This window comes from Trichosurus vulpecula, chromosome 2 (assembly GCF_011100635.1).
Source record: "Trichosurus vulpecula isolate mTriVul1 chromosome 2, mTriVul1.pri, whole genome shotgun sequence".
NCBI classification, from domain to species: Eukaryota; Metazoa; Chordata; class Mammalia; order Diprotodontia; family Phalangeridae; genus Trichosurus; species Trichosurus vulpecula.
The window spans coordinates 243,921,033-243,933,396 of NC_050574.1; the positions used below are offsets into that span (position 1 = coordinate 243,921,033).

General features: G+C 34.6%; 1 pseudogene; it reads left to right on the forward strand.

The window, feature by feature from the left end:
- The first annotated feature begins 9,585 nt into the window (after positions 1–9,585).
- Positions 9,586–12,364, forward strand: part of LOC118836942 — a 61,391-nt pseudogene continuing 58,612 nt past the window's right edge.

Here is a 12,364-nt window from a genome sequence, read left to right on the forward strand (position 1 = left end):
CAATTAACCAGGATACAAAATTAGATAATCAGATTTCTAATTAGAGGAAAAAATAGAGATTTTCCAAGTTGGTAGATGGAGAGCAAACAGGTTCAATTCCCTGAATTCAGAAAAGAGATGTCCCAACCACCCACCCTAAGTGTCTGTATTCAATCAAAGGTACACAGAAACAATCATTGATTAAGCAAGAAGGGACCGCTTTTCAGTAAAGATATATGGGTTGTTTGGGATGCATAATTGTGGAAAAAATGTATCAGTCTTTGGATGTGACTGGGCTTCTGGTCAGCACAATCTATGTTCTTAGTTAAGGGTCTCTAAGCAGCAGATAGAGGTGGTCCAATTTCCCACTCATACAGGTTTCAGTTAAAAGGATGCAATAAGGTTTTCTCACAATTCCCGCAATTGAATAAAGTTTTCTCATGAGATATTAATTTCACTAAAACCACTTGGAGATAGAGAGAATTTGCTTTGTAGGAAAAGAGCCTGAGAGAAGTGTAACCTCTCAAGGACCTGTTGCTCTCTGCTGCCATCTCTAGTTTAAGCAAGAAATTTAGACGGGGCTTGAAGAAGCTTCAGTATTCTGATGAGAAAGCTGGTTTTGTTTGCTTGGCTTAGAAACAATTCACACCATATGGCCAAGATCTTCTTTCTTATTCAACAAAGCAATACTGTGGTGAGTAGATTATAGGTGAGCTGGTCTGTATAAAAAAGCTCCCATTCACATTAAGAGATAACACTTTATTTTTGAATCCATTTATTATCTTTTGTTTACAGCAAAAATTTCTCCACTATCCTTCTTCCTCTACCTTTCAAAGTGCAATCTGAGATTTTCAGCAAGAAATAAAAAGTTCAATAAAAGAGATAAGTCAACAGGTCACTCTGTGTTTATCTTTTGTAGTTGCTAGGTTTTTTTTTTTAAGCGTAAATGAGCATTGTACTTTACCAAAGGGCTTTTTTGCTTTAAAATAATTATGTAATTTTGTTTGGTTTTGTTTTTTTCAGTGATTAATTACATTGAATATTGTCATAATGTTGATCAACACTTGGCTTTCTTATATAAATCCAAGCAGGTCATAATGAATGATTGATTTGATGAATTGTTATAAACTTTTTAGTGGGATTTTATTTATAATTTTATAATCAGTATTCATTAATATGTATCTATAATTCTCTCGTGCTTTATTCTTTTTTTAGTTTGAATATCAGGATTTCTCTAATAAGAGTCTGGTAGAGTGCATTCTTTCTAAATATCTTAGAATAATTCTTCTAGTATAGTTTCTATTTGTTTTTTTTTAAGTTTGATAGAATTCTAGTATGAAGCCATCAGCACAAGGAGATTCCTCTACCCCTATTGTGGTAGGTATTTTACTTCTGGTTCTTCTTTTTCTGAACTGGAGTGTTTAATATCCCCTCTTGGCCTTCTTTTACATTTGTTTTTTTAACATTTTAATTTTATTTTGTTTTCAATTTTCTTTGCATATAATTTTCATAATAGCTTCTAAAGATTTTACTTTTTTGTCTTTTCTGTGTTTTTACCTTATATATTTGTTATTTTGTTGGATTGATTTTCTGCCCTCTTTTCTAATAATGTTGACTAAAAGTTTATTGATTTTGTTTGTCTTTTCAAAGAATAGATATAGCTTTGAATATCATTTCTATAATTTTATTAGTTCACTTCTTTTCTTATTGCTTTGGGGTTCTTTTTGGAGACAATCAACATTAAGTGACTTGCCCAGGGTCACACAGCTAGTGTCTGAAGGCTAGATTTGAGCTCAGGTCCTCCTGACTCCAAGGCCAGTACTCTAACCATTGTAAAACCTAGACAACCCTCCTATTTCTTCTTTAATTGTCAATATCTCCTCTTTTTGATTCATAGAGATTTATTTTATCGGTTGACTTTATAATTTTAAATGTATATTCAGTTCATCAATCTCCTTTTATATTACACTAATCTATGTTGGGGAGCTATTTCCCCTACCCCCGCATTGCTTTAGCTGCCTTCCAGAAATTATCATTTCTTTCACATAATTATCATATCATTTTTTTCTCTTTTGAATCACTCATTATTTAAGATTTCATTTTTAGATGTCCATTTGTCTCTATGACTTTTATTTGTTCTCCTTGAGCTGCTCTGTAAAGGATGTGTTAACAATTTGTGCCTTTTTTCAATATCTATCTACTGTAATGTGGTCTGTTTTTTTTTTAATAATACTTTGATGGCATTCTGAGAAATGATTATTTTTTAGCAATCACATTTGAATGGTGCCATAAGTCATTTACCTCTAGTTCTTGCTGCAATGTTTTTTTCAATTTTATTTTTTCCCTTTTGTTTATCCTTCTCCTGTATTTGTCCAAGACAAATGAAGGGACATTAAAGTTTCCTAATAATATTATATTGTTTTTATCTTCTTATGATTCAATAAATTTGATTGTTCAATCTCTTTATATCTCAAGCTAGGAGAGTTTTGTATTTTCCCTGATTTTTGTCTTTAATATTGGATTTATCTGAATTAGTTTGTTTTTTGTTTTCCTTCACTTTTAAAGTTGATATTTCATCTCTTCAATCATTTTTGCTTAATCCATTTTAAGGAAATCATATTCTTACCATTTCCCTTAAAAATAAGGCCTGCCTTGTCATTTTTCATTCTTTTTCTTACCTTCATAATTTTACTTAATTTGTTAACTCATTTTTCTTTATATTATTCTCTATTCTTTCAACTTCTTTTATTCATTCCTTTCCTTTATTTTTGCTTCTTTTAAAATGATTCCTTTTTTAATTCTCTTAATTATGTCTCTTCCTTTTACAGTTACTCTAATTTTTTATTCCTTGATTCATGGTCCTTAAATTTACTTATCCCTTTTTCCCTCATGTGTTCCTTATGGAAATAAATTGTCTAAGTCAACTGTTTTGAGTTTCCTGTTCTAAGGAGTAGTATGGACCCACTTATTCGTAAGAGGAGAAAATTCATGTTATAGTGGGTGGTGTCTATTCCATGCCATATGTGCCATACAACATTATACACCAGCAATGACCACTAGGCACCATGGTGGTAGAATGAATTATTAAGAAGGTGAATCAATATTCTATGGCAGTGTGGAGAACAGATATAGGCTATAAATTACTTTAGATAACACGAGTCATAGTCTATAAACAAGTTGGTATAGATCTGGTTAGGTATGATTTGGGGTAGTTGCTAGCTAAAGTGTTAGGCAGAAAAAGAGTCCAGTCATCATGAATAAGAGGATCAGCTTCAAGGGAAGATAAAAATGTGTGAGACACAATACTATGGCCTGCTAGTCCAAAACTAAAGTGAAATGTAGTCCAGGGTCTTGTCTACATGACATAGGTTCTTCTGGCAATTTATAATGTTAGACTAAGAACTTTTACACTAAGATGCCCAAACATATTGGATGTCTTTGCCCCATTTGAAAATTGTTGTTTGTTAAATGGGTTGGGCCTCATTTCTATTGATCCTGTTGCTGCAAATCATCTTTATCCTCCAAAGATTTAAAGCCTAGTGATATCTATGTCTTTTGGTTTGAACTGGAGTTTCACATGAGTTTCTATTCCCTCAGATTTTAGTAGGCTAGTGGTGGGGGAAAGGGTATTCTCATTCTTTTTCTCATAAGTATGGTTCAATCTTTGGTGGCCCTGTTTGAACTAGGTAAAAAATAACAGTTTCTCCCATGATAACACAGGAATGATTATTAAAAGTCTTTTTTTACATAAAGGTTACTTAAGTTATATGTGTATATATATATATTATATATATATGTATATATATATAGACAGATAGATAGATAAATAGATTCACATATGTATATGTGTAAGTATGTATTGCATGTATGTATACACACATGTACATGTATATGCACACATCCACCCACACATGTATATGTGTATATACATATATATTTGTATATGTGACTATGTCTGTGCATGTATACATTCTGAACAGTTAAAACTGTCAGAGAGTTTTTAACTAGCTTGGTAATGTTCAGTAAGTATAGAAAATTAAGAAAAATATTTGTTGTATTTATCACACTAGTTAATACAAGCTGACATGCACAGACTTGGCATTTTATAGCTACACTGAACAACATGGGATTAATTCTTTTTGATATCCATTTCAGAATAAAGACATGTATATGAAGACCCAAAGCATGGAGCCATATGCAGAGATGTACACTCCTCGCCATGTTAGAAACTTGCTGATTCTTTCTAACGAGAGGTAAAAATAGCATTGTGAGATTCTAAATTATCCAGGTAGAATTTAGCAATGCTGAATGAATATGACATGGTTACTCTTACATATTGCTTTATTTAACAGCAGTAATAGTAAAAAAGAAAGTCTACAAACCAAGAATTCATATGAGTTTAAATAAGGGAGAGATTTTAACATAGTATAAACAGCAATAAGCTATTGATTGCAAATGGGGTATGTTATAACCACTGAAGCATTTTAAGACACAGAATAAGCCCTTGATTTGTATGAGGTAATAAATCTTCCTAACATTTAGAGCTGTCCAAAAGTGTACTGGACTATTACTAGATGAAAATTGTCCAGTTCTGCAAAACATATTCAGGTCATTCTTCTTGGGACCTGGATGGATTATGTGGTTGCCAAGATCCTTTTCAAACTCTGAGATAATCCATCAATCAATAAACGTTTATTAAGTTTCTACTATGTGCCAAGCACTGTACTAAGTGCTAGATTTCTATAATTCAATCATTCTTTAAGACTTGGTCACTCTTGTCTTCTTATTTCACTTGAAATTGTTTCATATCAAAATTTGTTTTTCCAATAAATCAAAAGGAAAACAGACCTAGAAACGGTAATTGTCAAAAGTCTGAGTGTTAATATTCTCATTCAATTTATTTGTAATAGTAAATTGGAATTTATCTTATTCCATATTGACAGAGATGATTTTTTGTTTAAATTCAATAAATCATTCTCCCCTCATCTACTTTATGAAGATTTGTTTTATTTAAGCTTAAACTTTGGTGCCATTTTTTGATTTCTGAGAATTCAATTAAATTATATTTTAAAAACATGTACTAAGTACTTTTTAAAGTTATTATGTAAATTTTAGGGATGACATGATGAAAAAAAAAACACTTCAGTCTTCAATGGGCTTATATTCTCTTTTAACTTGTGGGTGGCAGACACAGTATTGAATATAATAAGCATTTATTGAAGGCCTCCAATGAATTTTAGCTATAGTAAAGGTATAATCAAACTATAAAGAGAATTATGCATTATTCTATGGTATTTTTTTTTCTATAAAAACATTCTCTGGCTTCCTGGGTGGCACAAATAATGCCTCGTTTCCCAGGGCATTGACACTGTAGAAACAGATGAAGTCATGTATAGCTATACAATGGGGTCCAAAAAACAATGGAAACAGGAGAGAGTGTTGGCTGAGCTAATGCTACCATAAGGACCTTACTGTGCAGTTGTGGTTGCTTGGATTGAGAATGAGTGTTTTTGTGAATTTCTATTTCATGTTTTTGTGAATATTTAGGATAGGTTAATTTCTGTTGCCCACTCTTTGTACACTTGTTGTGGGTTCTGTTTGCTACAATAATGCTCTACAGAGACTATCAAAAGTAGGAAAATATCAAAGTAACTTCAAATGAAAAAAATTTCATAAATTAAAGTAATAATGAACAACCCAAAACAAGCAGGCTTCTGAACGCTAAAATCATTAAATATCTCAAAGGGAAGAAAGATGGGTCAGTCTGGATTATTTAAAATCTAACAAATATGTGTTCATCAAATAAATAAGGACATATTTGAATTTGGGTTTTAGGAAAAACAGAAGATACTTTATTATAATCTACTTCTAACTGACATGAACAGCCAGGGGACTGGGGAAGATTGTTTTGTGTATTTTGAACTTCTGTGCATGTGTTTGCCCCTCAAAGGAATGTAAAATCTTTGATTTGGGGAACCACTTTGATTTTCCTTTTGTATCTGTATTGCCTGCACAATGCATAGTCCTTAATAAATGATGATTGAATGAATGGATGAGTAAAAATGTACATATATGTATGCATGTATATGTATGTATATATATATATGTATATGTCAGACTTGAAACAAACTCATTCAGATGATGTTTCTGTATAAAGAAGTCAGAATGAACAATAAAAATTACAACAGTCATCTGTGTTCACATAATGGAGAGAAATAGTCCAATAAATTTCACAATAGTGAGAAGACATGAACATACACACATAGACACGCAGACAAAAGTAAAGAGAAACAAGTTACTTGAAGAGGCCTCTGGGAATATGGAAAAGAAGTGGAAAAATCTTCCCATGGGGTTTTGTACTGTCTTCAGTGAGGTGAATTGAGCTTAGGACAGCAAATTAAGGGAAAGAGAAATGAGATATTTCCAACTAGAAATGAAATGTTAGGAGACTGGGCTTATAAAAAACTCCTCAGTAATAATTCTGAAAAACAAAGAACATAACCTATTTTAAAAAATTGATAAATAGTAATCATAGATTATAAATTCCATACACCTAATCATCAAAATAATAGTAAAATTAAGGGGGGAAACAAGATAAATAAAATAAACAAATATATAAATGTATATATATATATATATATATATGTATTTTTTTCCTTTCAGACAAATGCAGTGAACTATCAGAAACCTATTGAGAGAGATAGACAGAGACACAGAGATAGAGAGTGAAAGGGAAAGGAGAGGAAGGTAGAGACAGAGGCAAAGACAGAGAGAAATGAGAGATATGAAGCTGAGAGGCCTTATCCAAGTTCTCTCTCTCTCTCTAAACAAGAAAAAAGACCTTCAAAAAATCCTAACTTATATCTGCTCTTAATTTATATTTTATTTCATTGGTGTGGAGAACTTTCATTGGGGAAACTTTCTCCCCCAATGCAGATCATAGACTTGCACAGAATTTTTTTCTACAACCTTTTAAACTACAAAATTCGCGTTGAAAATGTTCCCTACTTTCCATGAAATGAACTAGATGTAGGGTGCCCAAGCGAAAAAAAATATCTTTCCCCCCTTCCATTAATTATGTAACATTGTTGAGGACATTTGTTGTTCAGTCATGTCCAACTCTTCCCAACCCCATTTTGGGATTTTCTTGGCAGAGAAAAGGAAGTGGTTTGTCATTTTCTTCTCCAGATGAAGAACTGAGACAAACTGGGTTAAGTGACTTGCTGAGGGTTACACAGCTAATGAGAGTCTGAAACCAGATTTGAAATCATGAAGATGTCTTCCTCATTCCAAACCCACTGCTCTATCCACTGTGCCTCTTAACCTGCTGTAGTTAAAGATTGTTGAGATAATCTTGTTTCCCTTTCTAAAGTTTGTTTTATTTCTTGCATTGCAAACACTGTGGCCTAACTTATAATATTCCTAGTGGAATGTAAGCTATTTCAGGTCAAGAACTATGTAATTTTTATCTTTATAGTTCCAGCATTTAGAACAGTCTTTAATATTTATTAATCCTGAATATATTTTTGTTGAATCGAATTGAAATAAATCTTAATTAAATCCATTTTTCCTAAGAGAATTATGCTTAAATTTGAAAGATGCATTATTATTGGTTGCAAGCCAATTTGCTTTGCTTTCTTACATGTCTTCTTCCAGGTTTTGTTTTTATTTCTCATGAGTAGGTCTACTTGGTAAAGACAACAATTTCGTGAGGCTATTGGTCATGGCCTATCTGTTCACAATATGATCACTTTGAATGGCTTTTTTGGACTTGACTATTATGGTTTTTGTTGATATGAAAGGATTCCTTAAGTGTAAGGTCAATAGAGTCTATAAACTTCATCCTTGTATACCCATTCTTCTTAAAATTAGTACATGGTATCCATGAATATGATATTCAAGCATTATTAATAATTTCCTCAGAATACAATGATAATTATAATTTTATCTCACTTTTGGATATTTTTAAAATAACAATTTTTGTTATTATTATAGAGCACTAATGAGTTCTTCCAGTTGTGTTATCTTTATTGCCCTCAGATGACACTAGTTATAATATTAAATTTCTGCTTTCTTTCTTCTCATTTTCTCAGGATGTTCAGTTTTTTGCTAAGGTTTTTCAGCTGCCATTCTAAATCAAAATTTTATTTTCACTTTTTCTCTTATGAGCTTAATTTTGTCCTTTATCTCTTATTTTTATTCCTTATTAAACTTTTCCAAAACTCCTCGAGCTCTGGAAGTCATTCCATACTCATTTCTGGGTAATAGTAATAGTTTTTACAGAATTATTCCTTTTGGCTGGAGATGCTTCTAGGAATTATTTTACACTGCAGTATTTACTATAATCAGCATTTTTCTTTTCTCCCCCAATTCATTGGTCTTTCTGCTAGTTTTCCATAGGGATTTCTTCTTCTCCCTTCCCAGCCCCAATTTGTAGCCATTTTTATTTTAGCTTATTTGGAACGTTTTTACTTGGTTTGAGGTAATGTGGGACCGAACCTCCAAGTAACCTCTCACTTAGTAATCATTCTGAAAAACAAGGAACATATCCACATATCCTGCTTGGGAAAAAAATACACACATCCACGTATACATCTGCATGTGTATATATATACATACATAGATATAAAATCATATAGTATAGATACATTAATCCTAATAAATGAAAGAATAGTCTTAGCATTTCATTTGCAATTATAAAAATGCCATATTTTAACTAAATAAAACTAATGTAAAATTAAAGAGAGTGAATGATATTTTTCTAAGTTACTGAAAAACCAAATGAACACAATCTTCAAGGTTTAATATATTGCTTATACCTAGATTGCTAATTGATTTTAGAAGTCATTTGATCCACACAATCTTACCCCTTTATAGGTTAGATGAACAGATAGACAAACATATAGATAGCTGGATAGATAGACAGATTGATTGATTGATTGATTGATTGATTTATGGTTTAAATGCTTTACTCAAATAAAGTTATTCTACAAATATTCTTAGATATGATTCCAAGACAGATGTACAGATAATTTTGTTGAGTGATCTGCTGAACATGAGCATTACACAAGACATAAAACAAAGAAATGTATGTTCACAAAGCGTGTATTGGCAATATTGGAAAGGAGTTACTTTTTTTTAAGTCAGTTCAACATGCATTTATTAAGGCTTCCTATGTGCCCAGCACTGTGCCAGCTACTAGGTATCTCTAGTAAGTATCCCTACAAAGAAAGGAATGAAATTTTCACTGCCCATAAAGGACTTACATTCTGAAGTAGAAGGAACTGGTTGGTATGATTGCTAAGGTCCATTCTAATACTAAAGCCTATGAACCTATTTCTCCCAGCTCACAAAGAGGTGAACACCCCCTTGGCATAAGGCTAGCCTCAACCCGTGTTCCAACAAACCAGGTCTTTGAGATCCTGAAAGGAGAGTTTTCTACATTAACAGAGCATCAAGTCTAACCAGAAGCCAGCAGAATTTCCAGTTCATAGGCAATGCCTGAGAAAGGGAGGTGAAGGAGATAATGAGACAAAGGAGGCCGTTGGCTTATACCCCTGTGTCTTCCAGGCAGCCTGGATTATTATGCCTCCAGCCCTTGCAGAAATGGAGGGTCCTGCTCCAACTCCCAAGACTCCACTTCCTATCACTGTACCTGCCCTGAGGAATTCACTGGCAAGGACTGCGAAATGGGTAAGGAGCCCCCTCCCCCACCCCAGCGCCAGCCTTGAGAAGCTGGTGACCTGGGAATGAGGGGCAGGCAAAGGAGAAGGTGCGAGGTTTGGGATAATAGGCACAGGTCAATTTGGAGTAGAAGGAGCACTGGGTTGGAAAACAAGAGACCTGGGTTTGAGAGGCTGTTATAATACTTATTAGCTATTTCCTCATACATTTTGTTTTAGTTTTGGGTTTTTTATTTCTTTTATATATTTTTTTAAAATTTATTTAATATATTTAGTTTTCAGCCTTGATTTTCACAAGAGTCTGAACTACAAATTCTCTCCCCATTTCCACCCTCCCGCCCACTCTAAGATGGCGTACTTTCTGGTTGCCCCGCTCCACAGTCAGCCCCCACCTCTGTCACCCCACTACGCTCCCATCCCCCCTCCTCTCCCTTCGTGTAGGGCAAGGTAAATTTCTACTCCCCATTGCCTGTGCATCCCACCTGCCATCTGCATGCAAAAACTTCTTTTTGTTTGTTTTTGAACATCTGTTCCCAAAACCTTGAGTTCCAAACTCTCTTCCCCCTCCCTCCCCACCCCCACACCGAAGAAGGCAAGCAACTCAGCATAGGCCACATGCGCATCACCATGCTAAACCCTTCCACAATACTCATGTTGCGAAAGACCAACTGTACCTTGCTCCTTCCTAACCTATCCCCCTCTGTTGAATCCCCTCCCCTGACTCTGTCACTCTCCGAAAAGGGCCCGTACCTGATTACCTCCTCCCCCAACTCGCTCTCCCCTCCATTCCACCCCCCCTTCCATCCTCCTTCTCATTCCCTCCCCTGGGGAAAGACACCCAATTGAGTGTCCATGGTATTCTCTCCCCAGGTCAAATCCAACGAGAGCAAGACTCACCCATAACCCCTCACCTGCCCCCCCCCCCCCACAGAACTGCTCCTTCTTGCCACTTTTATGCGAGATAATTTACCGTATTCTATCTCTCCCTTTCTCCTTCTCTCTGTATATTCCTCTCTCATCCCTTAATTTGATTTTATTTTTTTAGATATTATCCCATCATATTCAACTCACCCTGTGCCCTCTGTCTATGTATATATATACATGTATATGTATATATATATATATGTATATACACATACATACACATACATATATACATATGTATACACATACACACACACACACACACACACATATATATGCATATTCCCTTCAGCTACCCTAATACTGAAGTCTCATGAATCATACACATCATCTTTCCATGTAGGAATGTAAACAAAACAGTTCAACTTTAGTAAGTCCCTTGTGATTCCTCTTTCTTGTTTAGCTTTTCATGCTTCTCTTGGTTCTTGTGTTTGAAAGTCAAATTTTCTATTTAGCTCTGGTCTTTTCAGTGAGAAAGCTTGAAAGTCTTCTATTTTATTGAAAATCCATATTTTGCCTTGGAGCATGATACTCAGTTTTGCTGGGTAGGTGATTCTTGGTTTTAATCCTAGCTCCATTGACCTCCGGAATATCGTATTCCAAGACCAATGATCCCTTAAGGTAGAAGCTGATAGATCTTGTATTATTCTAATTATGTTTCCACAAAACTAAAATTGTTTCTTTCTGGCTGCTTGCAATATTTTCTCCTTGATCTGGGAGCTCTGGAATTTGGCAACAATATTGCTAGGAGTTTTCTTTTGGGGATCTTTTTGAAGAAGCAATCTGTGGATTCTTTCAATTTGTATTTTACCTTCTGGCTCTAGAATATCAAGGCAGTTCTCCTTGATAATTTCTTGAAAGGTGATGTCTAGGCTCTTTTTTTGATCATGGCTTTCAAGTAGTCCAATAATTTTTAAATTATCTCTCTTGGATCTATTTTCCAGGTCAGTGGTTTTTCCAATGAGATATTTCACATTGTCTTCCATTTTTTCATTCCTTTGGTTCTGTTTTATAATATCTTGATTTCTCATAAAGTCACTAGCTTCCATTTGCTCCAATATAATTTTTAAGGTGGTATTTTCTTCAGTGGTCTTTTGGACCTCCTTTTCAACATGGCTAATTCTGCCTTTCAAGGCATTGTTCTCCTCATTGGCTTTTTGGAGCTCTTTTGCCATTTGGGTTATTCTATTTTTTAAGGTGTTATTTTCTTCAGTATTTTTTTGGGTCTCCTTTAGAAAGCCACTGACTTGTTTTTCATAGTTTTCTCACATCACTCTCATTTCTCTTCCCAATTTTTCCTCTATTTCTCTAACTTGCTTTTCCAAATCCTTTTTGAGCTCTTCCATGGCCTGAGACCACTTCATGTTTTTCTTGGAGGCTTTTGATGTAGGCTCTTTGACTATGTTGACTTCTTCTGGTTGTATGTTTTGGTCTTCTTTGTCACCAAAGAAAGATTGCAAAGTCTGCAAAGACTGAATCTGAGTGCATTTTCGCTGCCTGGTCATTTTCCCAGCCAACTTACTTTACCCTTGAGTGTTTCATTGGGGTATAACTGCTTGTAGAGTAAAGGGTACTTTGTTCCAAGCCTGAGGGGATGCGCTGTTGATTTCAGAGCTATTTCTATACAGCCAGCTCTGCCACACCAGTACTTCTCCTTCCCCAGGAACCGCCAACCAGGACTGAACTCAGATCTTAAGCAGGCTCTGCATTCCTCCTCTGATCCACCACTTAATTCCTCCCACCAGGTGGGCCTGGGGCCTGAAGCAACTGCAGCTGTA